The 12061-nt window shown below is 40.4% G+C and overlaps 1 long non-coding RNA gene across 1 annotated transcript; it reads left to right on the top strand.

The window, feature by feature from the left end:
• The first annotated feature begins 6505 nt into the window (after nucleotides 1-6505).
• LOC134299330 (uncharacterized) lies at nucleotides 6506-8750 on the top strand. The gene is made up of 2 exons (XR_010006511.1): nucleotides 6506-7287; nucleotides 8232-8750. It is a non-coding gene; the product is annotated as an uncharacterized LOC134299330 (long non-coding RNA).
• Nucleotides 8751-12061: the final 3311 nt, after the last annotated feature.

Raw genomic sequence — 12061 nt, 5'->3', positions numbered from 1 at the left:
GGTATTCTTTTGTAATTCCTTTTTTTAATATTTTCACGCTGTGACTGGTTGAATCTGTGGAGATAATCCATCTCTGCCTTTTCTTTTTGGGTGTGGCAAGAGAAGTAGGGTTGGCTCATAGCTTTAATGAACAAAGAAACTGCAGACTAATAGTCGGCACCTTCTAAACCTTATGTGAATCTGAACATAGAAGTGTTTGTATAGGAAAGCTGAAATTGTAAATTGGGAGTGGTTGGAAGGGGAAGTCCATTGTCACATACAAAACACGCCTCCTTTGAAAACTGCAAATTGGTGTTTTGCTTAAAGAGAGATTAGCTATAGAACATTTCCTTAGATTTACATTGATCCCCATTGCAGTACACCAAAATACCTGAGAGTTATTCTGAACCGTGCTCTGACTTATAAGAAGCACTGCTTGAATATCAAGCAAAAAGTGGGTGCTAGAAATAATATATGAAAGCTGACTGGCACAACCTGGGGATCACAACCAGACACAGTGAAGACATCTGCCCTTGCACTTTGCTACTCTGCTGCTGAATACGCATGCCCAATGTGGAATACATCTCGGCACATTAAAACTGTGAATGTGACCTTTAAAGAGATGTGCCGCATTGTCACAGGATTTCTGTGCCCTACACCACTGGAGAAATTATACTGTTTAGCCGGTATTGCACCACCTGACATCCATCAGGAAGTAGCAGCCTGTAATGAAGGGACCAAGGCATTGACATCTCCAGCCCTTCCTCTGTTCAGATATCAGCCAGTATGCCAATGTCTTAAATCAAGAAATAGCTTCCTAAGATTTACAGAGATACTCACGGGAACACCTTGGCAAGCGAGAGTCCAAAAGTGGCAGGCTAAAACCTAGAACCTGAATCAGTGACTAATACCAGATCAGAAATTTCCCCCTGGGCACACAGAAGGCTGGGCAACTTGGAAGGCACTGAACAGACTGTGCTCTGGCACCACAAGATGCAGAGCTAACCCTAAGAAATGGGGTTACAAAGTGGAGTCCATGATATGCAAGTGTGGAGAAGAGCAAACCACAGACCACTTACTACAATGCAGTCTGAGCCCTGCCACATGCACAATGGAGGACCTTCTTACAGCAACACCAGAGCTACTTGAATTGGCCAGCTTCTGGTCAAAGGAAATTTAATATAATGCCAAGTTTTTAACTTTGTGTTTTTTTCTGTGCATTATAACTGTATTTTCAATTTGCTTGTGATACAATAAATAAAATAAGTGGTCTGCACAGAAGAACAATAGCATCATAAGCAGTACTAAATGCCTCTTTAAAATCATTTAGGGAAATGAGCATGTAGACTTGTGTGTATCCTGCAGCTAGGGCTTAGATGGATAAATTCCAGTCAAAACTGGAATATGTTCATTCAGTGGGGTAGGTCAACTTTTCTGGTCTTTCATCTGGACTTTAAAGGAGTCATTCAAGGCTCTGAAACTCATTTAGGGACAGGTTTCAGACCCTTGGATAGCTCTGTTGAAGTTCTGGATGGTGAGCATATCATAGAGCCTCCTGCTCCTACACCAAGGAGACTACTTTGCCTACATAGACTTACAAGATGCTTACTTCCACGTCTCGATCAGAAGGTCCCACAGGCGTTTCCTCTCCTTCAAGGTCCTTGACCAAACCCACCAGTTCACCGTCCTTCTATTCAGGCTCGTCACTGCACCGAGGGTGTTTACAAAAGTATTTGCGGTGGTGGCAGCCCACTTCAGGAAATGGAATAATCTTCCCATATCTGGATGACTGGCTTTTGGTGGCCCCTGACCCTACCGTGTTTCCCCGAAAATAAGACAGTGTCTTATATTAATTTTTGCTCCCAAAGATGCGCTAGGTCTTATTTTCAGGGGATGCCTTATTTTTCCATGAAGAAGAATTCATATTTATTGTTGAACCAAAAAATGAAGATTTATTATATATTGTACAGTAGTTGTCATCACAAACCAGCATAACCAGACAAACTGAATCCTATCAAGAATTTCTTGTTACTACCAATATTTCCATGCACAACACTCTATGGTGTTCTGTTCGGTGGGCATGCTTCGAAACAAAAACTTTGCTAGGTCTTACTTTCAGGGGAGGCCTTATATTTAGCAATTCAGCAAAACCTCTACTAGGTCTTATTTTCTGGGGATGTCTTATTTTAGGGGAAACAGGGTACCAGTCTTCAGAGCCACGTTGCCACCTCAGTCAAACTTCTTGATTCCCTCAGCCTGCAACTCAACGCTGAGAAATGGTCCTTGAACCTGACAACAAGGATAAGAGTCAGAGGCACTCTTTGACTTCATGTCCCAGAAAGTGTTCTTACCGACAGACAGGTTTCTCCCTCCAACATAAGATCTCCATCTGCAGATCTCATTGAAGAGTTCGAGCGCGCTCCATCCAGGTGATCCTCAGCCATAGTTCTGGTTACCCCATTCGCTGGACTGCTCTTGAGACCTCTCCAAAGATGGTTCATACACAGTTTCAAACCAACGCGCCACCTGAATTCGATTTATTATTAATTTGTTTATTTCCAATATTTCTACCCTGCCCTTCTCCCCGAGGGGACTCCAGGTGGCTTACATAACTGGCAGGATCACTACCAGTAAATCATAGTACAATAAAATAAGAATAAAACAGTTAAAATAGTTAAAAAACATAGTAAAATATAATATATAAAAGATTTAACACAGTGCTACTTATCGATACTGGGACGGGTCAGACAATCCCTGTCTTGGTGGACACGTCGCTCCAACGTATGCAGAGGCATACCATTCCACCCCCAACCACCATCTGTAACAATTACAACGGACTCCTCCACCTTCACCTGGGGAGCCCATATGTTAAACTTCACTATTCAAGACCTCTGGTCTCCACAAGAGAGAGACTATCACATAAACTACTTTGAACTCAAAGCACTAAAAGCCTTTGCCCGCCTGATTTCAGGCAAGACAATCTAGATCCTCACGGACAACATGGTGGCTATGTTCTACATAAGCAAGGCGGCATGGGTTCGAGAAAGCTAATGACCCTCTCCACACATCTCTGAAATTGGTGCATCTCCACCCTCCATCTTCCAGACCACCAAAATGACCTAGCAGACGCTATCAGCAGATCAAAAAGAGCCTGCCACGAGTGGAAGCTTGACCTGACTGTCCTCCACTCGGTCTTCCACGTCTGGGGCTGGCCGACAGTCGACCTGTTTGCGTCCCCAAACAATGCCCAACTTCCCCAATTTGGAGCATGATTACCGGCAAATTTACCCCCAGGCTGCTTAGGAGACGCCTTTCTTCTCAACTGGTTGATGGAATTTCTTTACATCTCCCCCCCCCCCCATTCCTCTCATCCTCAAAGTCTTCGAGAGGCTATAGATGATGCGGGGGGGGGGGGGGGTGTGTGTGTCAGCAATCCTCATAACAGCGGCTTGGCCTCGATAACCCTGGTTCCCGACTCTCCTCCACATGTCCTCGGGAAACATCCTTGCCTAGGTGCCTCACCTCCTGACCAGACAACAGGGTCAACTACTACACCCAGACATCTCCCTCCATCTCAGCATTGAACATCAGGATATAGCTGGCTCCATCCCATGCTGCAAAGAATCCTTAAAGCAGCTCACAAGCCATCCACAACTAAAGCTTACACATATAAACTCTCTTGGTTCCAGAACTTTCTTTGATCCTGAGATGTCTCCTCCTTCCCTCCATCGGTACCGTTGGTCCTCAAATTTCTTCTTACTTTGGCCGAACAAAATCTCTCGCTTTCATCAATAAAGTCCTACTTTATCCTGGGCTTTTCAACAACATAACCATCCATCCCTTTTTCCTCACTGCCTTTTCAAAAAGTTTCTCAAGGGATACACTAACCTCCATCCACCAGTCCAACCCCCAACACCTGGATGGAGCCTCGAGCTCGTCCTGGCCCAGATCTCCTGCCCGCCATTTGAAGCACTAGCCTCTGCAGAACTTCGCTTCCTCTCTTGGAAGTTAGCCTTCCTAGTGACCATCACCTCGGCTCGCCGCCCATCTGAATTGGCTGCCCTTGGAATCGACAAACCCTAACTTTGATTCCATCATGACCGGGCGGTCCTCAGGACGGACATCACCTTCCTTCCTAAAGTGGTCTCTGCCTTCCATGTCAATGAGGACATCGTCCTCCTTTTTCCCAAAATCCAACTGCCCCACTTGAAAAAAGGCTACACCTCCTTGATGTTAGGAAGGCCTTTCTGTTTTACAGGGACAGGACACGACCTACCAGAAAGACTCCCAGACTCTGTCCTATGCCCTGTATAAGTTGGGTAACCCACGTACTTCCCAAAGACTCTCACTGGATTGCTTCAACCATCCAACTTTCATACCAGCTGGCTCACCGCCCACCTCCTCCCTCAATTAAGCCAAAGCCCACCAGAGCCCTAGCAGCATCTACGGCTTTCCTTAAAGGAATTCCCCTGGACTCTATCTGTAAGGCAGCCATATGGGCTACACCCCTTACATTCGTTTCTCACTACAGGATAGACTCCAGGACTCACAGAGATTATTCCTTTGGCAGATCAATTTTCTCTGCCTGCCTCCCATGAACATGTGCTGTTCAGTGAACTTTTTAATAACTCAAAGACTTGAGCTTACAGTCTTAAAGTTTATTGTTCCTTCCCATATAGATATCATTGTTGACTGTTCCCTCTTAAAGACCGCCAGGCCCAGGACTCCTACTGGGATTCCGGTCACTACCTGACAATTAAAAAAAGAGAGAGAGAAGAAGAGAGGACAAGGTTACAGATGAGACAAGCACAAATCTGTATTCACATTTAAAAAATGAAAATATTTGAAAAATATGTCTCTCAAGTATTGGGGAACACTGACAAATACAGAGTTTGGACTAATGAAAATCTTTGTAGTTGAGAATTTATTTTGTGCAAACTTTGCACATTTTTTGTGTAGGAAACATTTTAATTTTTTTATAAAGGAAATTACTCCATTTGGGGAAGAAAATAATCTGGACATTTCCTTTAAATCTTGGAAAGAGGTGGAGTAAATCTTCCAGCTTTCTTCAGATACTATGATGCATTCAGGAAAATAACATGGACTTTATTAATAGTACATCAGAAGAAAATTATGAGATCTGTCAATTACAAAAAATGAAGTAGGAAAACCGAGGCGCTTCCAGGAAGTGCCCAAATGTGTGTTTTATATCTTGGACAAAAAAATCCCAGGAACTGACAGGAGGTCCACACACAGACCGGTCAATCTCGGGAATTTGTACCCTGTCTTCCTTTGAAGCAGATCAAGATAGAGGACAGATGGAGGACATCTGGCTGAAGTTTTTCAAAAAGGTTTACTCCGTATTGTGCTGGACCTCATATGTGCACATGTGAATATCTTAATGTAAACACAAGCAGATTCACATGTGCGCATATGAGGTCCAGGGCATAATGGAGTGAATAAAAAAAAACTTCTGTTGGATCTCTCTCTTCACCCAATTGTTAATTGAAGTTTTCTTTAATATTATAAAGTTTAAAGGAAAGTTTAAGAGAATTCTAATTGCTTTCCACTTGTGCTTCCCTTGAGCCCCCTGTGTGTCCATGGCTTCATATATTGATAGCCCGATCAGCTTATCAGCTGTTTCAGGCTTTTAAAAAGCACACATGCACTGAAGCAGTCTACACAGGGGGAAGCAAAGGAAAGCATGTGTTTTGCATGACTGCAGGAATATACAATCATGCGAAGGTGCACATTTTTGGGGCGGAATCGGATTTTAAGCACACCTTTTAAACACATGCTTTCCAGCTTTTAACTTGATTCTGCTTGCACTTTGGTTAAATATCATTTACCTCCATCTCCTTTTTAACCCAGTTACTTCTGGGTTTTTAGCCATGTGTAGAAGAGCCCCCAGATGAAGACACTCTTACAAATTAGAACTAACTACAAGTTGCAATTTTAAACATTTACAAACAGAAGAAATCACTCACATACACATTCAGGAGAGCCAAGGAATTAAGCATTTGTAAAATGATTAGAACAGGAATCTTCAAACATTTTAAGCAGAGGGCCGGTTCACAGTCTATTGGGGGCCAGGGCTATAGTTTGAAAAAAAAATGAACAAATTCCTATGCACACTGCACATATTTTATTTGTAGTGCAAAAAAAAAGAAAAAGAAAACAAAACAATAACAATATGAAAGAATATTTCAATATTAACTCTGCACATTTTTTGGACTTATGAAATATTGGCTACAATCCTGTGTCAACTACTTGAGCTATTCACATATAAAGTTGTCATAAAGTTTACATATTTACCAGGTTGTTCCTCTCTCCATGTCTGCATAATGGTGCAACTATGTTGGTTTGCAGCTTCATAGTCAGACTTCCTATTGTGGAGGGAACTTGGAGGCTTTTAAGCAGAGGCTGGATGGCCATCTGTCGGGGGTGCTTTGAATGCGATTTCCTGCTTCTTGGCGGGGTTGGACTGGATGGCCCATGAGGTCTCTTCCAACTCTACTATTCTATGATTCTATGATTCTATGAACTCCACTTTCCTGTTGTTCCATTTATAAAATATGTTTTTAAAAAGTATTTTTTCAAGAAACGTTATAGCTTTGCAAAGTTTAGGGAGATTTAAAAAAAAATATTTACTTCGAGAGACAGTGGAGGAGAAGTCAGCTAATGTCACCTCCTGATATTACTTCTGTGCTATCATGTTGATCCAGGGTACTTCCAGAAGGCATCAAAATCTAAATTTTATTTTAGGGGGAGGGTTGGTAAAAATCCTGGGACCTGACTACAAATCCACACATAGACTTGTTAGTCCTGGGATTGAGTCTCCTGCCTTTCTCATAGTCTTCCTCTGTATCAGAATAAGATGGAGAGCAGATGAGGGTGGAAGAATTTTTTAAAAAATCACTCTGTTATTCACTGGAGTACATATAAGAAGATTCGCATGTGCCCGTAAGAGGTATATACGTATAACGGAGTGAATTTTTTTTTTTAAAAAACTACCACAGAATTTCTCTCTACCCCCAATCATTAATTGAAACTCTGTTTAATATTATAAAGTTTAAAATAGTTTAAGAGAGTTCTAATTGTTCTCTGTTTGTGCTTTCTTTAAACCAGCTGTGTGTTTCTTTTTCACACCGGTTGCTAAAGGGAGGAGACTGCTTGGCCATTGCTAGCACTATTGCTAAGAGAAAGAACCATCTGCTACAGCGGTTGCTATGGGAAGCGGGAACTGCTTGTCAGTTGCGAAGGGGTATGGTTTTACCTCTCTCAGGTGTAATAGGTTTGTGATAGTAGGTATGTAAAGAGCTTAAGACACTCGTCAGTTGAAATGCTATGTTATGTTCAAATTTTGTATCAATTGGTGAAATAGTTTGGGAGATATGAGGTCCTCACAAATAGACATTTATATATATATATATATATATATATATATATATATATATATATATATATATATTTGCTTGTTTTTAATGCTGAAATTTCATAATTACAGTGAAAATAATAATAATAATAATAATAATAATAATAATAATAATAATAATAATAATAATAAAAAATTGAAAATAAAGAATCACAGTAGAGTAAGAAGATATGAGAGTATGATTGTGGGATCATGGACCGGTGAGTCAGTATCATTCCACTATTGAAGAGAGGTGTGATATTGAAGTGCCAAACCAGATATGTGTCCATTATCCATACTTATGTGATTGTAGCAGTATAGTGGGTTAGTCTGATCAAGTCAAAAGGCTAGTCTTTTCCAAATTTAAGTACACTCACTCATTCTCCATCATGCTTACTTTCTGGACTTTTGAACATCTTGCTTGCCCTCATCTAGCTGGGTTCACACTTGTTAATAGTCTTTTGAAATGTTGTGTCCAAAACTCACCATAGTATGGCTGGTGAAGTTCTACCAAAACAGAAAACAATGGCACTGCAGCAACTCCCTCTACTTTCTTGGCACTCCTTTAAGCGCAAATTATGTTTTAGCTTGAAACACACATTTCCAATGACTGTACAGTTAACAGAATGACAAAAGTGAGAGAAAATCAGTGCTGTAATAGTACAACAGTAGGGATAAGGACCATAGTCTCACCTTCTGCCTTAATATTTGATATAGAGATAACACTATTCTGCATGTTCTTCCCCACACTAGCTATTTATTTGGAAGGTGTCTGTGATGCAGGGAAGTAAGAATAACAATTTATTAAATAACAGATCTCAATCTTCCTCTCCTCCAGAGATTTACTGCCAGTCTTTGTGAAAGGAGTTAAAAGTCCTTGAAGCACAACCACGTTTCTGACTGGATGTTACTTTAATATAGCTTCAATTGGATCTCCATCTGTTATATCTTCAACATGGCTTTACTTTGTGTCTACTTTTATATAGCTTTGATGTAACTTCGATGACATGTGTGACTTCAATGTGACTTGTGTAACTTTGACGTGATGTTCTATTTTGTGGTTCTTCCACTTTTCTTATTCTTCACCTTCCAATACCACACCACCTGACTCCTCAAGGAGCTAGAAGGGACTTGGCTAAGGCTCTGTCCCTGAGACGAGTCTTAAAGCGCTCAAGACTTGGCTGTTTGGTTGTGCATTTCAGTAAATCAGATCTAATTTGCCAAATAGTCACTGTTGAATGTTTTTATGTTGAATGTTTTTATATTGTGAATGATATTTTAAATTGTAAGTCGCTCGGAGCACTCTGGTGGAGAGCGACTAATTAAGAAATAAAGTGAAGTGAAGTGAAGAAAGGAACAGGGCGATTGAGGTTTCAAATACAAGGAGAAAAAAGCTATCTAGACTAACCCCACAAACTATACATAAAATGTATGAGATGGCTAAAATTGGCCTTCCTTTACAATTTTTGAATGATCTAGGACCTAGGGCAAAACAAGTACTTATGCAATGCACTCATGCTATCTATGCTCAATTGGACCTAGAAAGTATAGGTAGGTCTTCTGCCACAAAGTTTTTAGCCTCCCACAAAATGAATACTCATTTAGAACACTATCTGACTATTCCAGTTCCGTTACCCTTAAGAAGAATATATACCAGGGCCAGGTTTGAACAAACTGGTTGCTACTGTAACATCCCAAGAAATGAGAGATTTTGTGTCTGGGGAGATCAAATTGTGGAAGATATCGAACATTTTTTGATTGACTGCCCAGCATATGCCGAACTTCGGCACAATTATTTACATCCATTACTATCTAATTTTAGGTCCCCCAACAGAAATGATCTTCTGACAGTCCTCTTGCAAGGACAAGAAAGATCCACCATAATTAGAGTCAGCCTTTTTATCCTGAAAGCTATCAAGAAAAGAGCACATTTCCTGAAAGAAGAATCAGGAAAATAAGTTTATGTCGGCCAACAGATGGTCAGCTGCCTGTTCTCCCATCCTTTTTGCCTTTTTTTTATTTATGTTGCACTTTGAAATGGTCATATGACTGGTCAAACAAATAAATTATTATTATATACATAAAATGCTAACAGGAATAAACAGTGAGAAACCTTGCAGAGGCACGACACTGCGTTATAAGATGTTTTAAGGATTGCTGAGCCAAGTTATGTGAACAGTGATGAAACATACTGTACACATAGACATATGATTGAATTTGGGATACACAATTCTTATTGGGTAGAAAAAATGTCCTCTCAAATCCGAGGGCAGAAAACATCTACACCTCTGTAAAGACCTAAAATCAACCCTTTTACTTGGCACATACATTTCCAGGAGCACAGCTTTTTATGGCATGGTTCATTGTACTGTTAATTTACTGCTAATGGAAAATATGTCTCTGATGGGAACTGATGTTCTGTTTCTGGAAAGACATTTAGTTGCTACTGATGGTGCTGCTCCTCATCTGTACTGAGCTGTTTGAGGAAGAAAAGAATGGCAATCTTATTTGGATAGCTGACAGTTCAGTATCATATTACATTTTCCTAGTAAATGCCAGTATGCTTTAGGGGGAGGGAAACGGGAGTGGCTTTCAAGCATTTGATTGAGGGGACCTACTCACAACAAAACACATTAATCATATAATAGTGAATTTATTACTGGGAATAGAAAAGCTGATACATGAATCTTGAAGTGTCTGGTGGGTACCTTATTTCTGTTGAAACCGACTCACCTGATTACTCACTTTGGGACTTGTTGCTTTTGAAGGGATGCTGAAGAAGGGACTCCTTTACAGGATTTGAAAAAAATCATATAGAGTGCTTAGCTTCCAGTTTATATTAGTTATTCTTTCAGACAAGCCAGGCTTGAGCTGGAAAGATAAGCTGAAGAGGTGGGGCACACAGCGCATCAGGCTTTGGACATATTGGTAATGTAACTATCTGGGAGTGGACCTTCCCTTTTTTTTTTTATCTGGGAAAATGGTTAGGATGACCGCAATACCTCAGAGGTTCTGGAGACAAACTGTTCTCAAAGAAGCAGGCACGACCTAGAAGTTCCACTCTTCAGAACACACTTCTCTCTGGAAGGTAAGCATTTATTTTCTGTCGGAAAGTGTTATAACATGTGTTATTCTGATGAGCGTTAGAGGAACTGAGAAGACTGGATAAACTGATAAGAGGGAAACAAGGAAATGCTGAGAAGCTTTTTTAGCTTTCATGTAGCATCTGTGCATGTGTGTACTGCGTATATGTTCGTATGAGAGACAGAGAATGAAAAAGAGAGAGGAATAGAGACAATGTGGCTTTTGGTGTTTTGTGTTCTTGCTTGTGCTTGGACATGAGGACATCTCTTTGAAGAGTCAAAACATCCACAAGGCAGGTGTGAGCTACAAGCAAAATGCTTTTTTCCCCATGCTCAGGTGGGGAACAAGAGCAGAAACATACCTTTAAAGATGTAAGTAAGTAACATAACCCACAAGTTCCTTTTTTAGATGGTTCCCTTATCTACAAAATTTAGACATACAGTAGAGTCTCGCTTATCCAACGTAAATGGGCCGGCAGAACGTTGGATAAGCGAATATGTTGGATAATAAGGAGACATTAAGGAGAAGCCTATTAAACATTAAATTAGGTTATGATTTTACAAATTAAGCACCAAAACATCATGTTACACAACAAATTTTACAGAAAAAGTAGTTCAATACACAGTAATGCTATGTAGTAATTACTGTATTTACGAATTTAGTACCAAAATATCACAAGGTATTGAAAACATTGACTACAAAAATGTGTTGGATAATCCAGAATGTTGGATAAGTGAGACTCTACTGTATTTATTAATTTCCACATGCACATGTGGTATGGCTGGGAATACACAAAGGAAGATCTTATCTGCAGGCCCTGCTTGTGGAGTGACCAGAGAAAGTATTTTGCTGCAACTGCTTAACAACAGAAAACCAAGCTACTTAACACCAGCCTGTTTCTTCGCATAGGAGTGGAAACAGTGCAACCTTCTCAGTGTTGTTGGACTACAACCTCCATCATCCCTAGGCAGGATACTCAATTCCATAGAATGCTAGAAATTATTTATGTATTTACTTACAGTAGAGTCTCACTTATCCAACACTCGCTTATCCAACGTTCTGGATTATCAAACGCATTTTTGTAGTCAATGTTTTCAATACATCATGATATTTTGGTGCTAAATTCGTAAATACAGTAATTACTACATAGCATTACTGCATATTGAACTACTTTTTCTGTCAAATTTGTTGTTAAACATGATGTTTTGGTGCTTAATTTATAAAATCATAACCTAATTTGATGTGTAATAGGCTTTTCCTTAATCTCTCCTTATTATCCAACATATTTGATTATCCAACATTCTGCCGGACCTTTATGTTGGATAAGTGAGACTGTACTGTACTTTCCTCCCATGAATGGCACTCAAACCAGTGTATTTAAGACCACAAGTAGGTAAAGGTTTTCCACTGACATTGAGTCTCTGGGGAATGGTGCTCATCTCCCTTTCTCAGCCAAAGAGGCGGCGTTGTCCGTAGACGCTTCCAAGGTGATGTGGCTGGCATGACTGCATGGAGCGCCATTACCTTCCCACTGGAGCAGTACCTATTGATCTACTCACATTGGCATGTTTTCGAACTGCTAGG

Source organism: Anolis carolinensis, chromosome 5 (assembly GCF_035594765.1).
Source record: "Anolis carolinensis isolate JA03-04 chromosome 5, rAnoCar3.1.pri, whole genome shotgun sequence".
NCBI lineage: Eukaryota > Metazoa > Chordata > Lepidosauria > Squamata > Dactyloidae > Anolis > Anolis carolinensis.
This window is presented reverse-complemented; position numbering and strand designations above follow the sequence as displayed.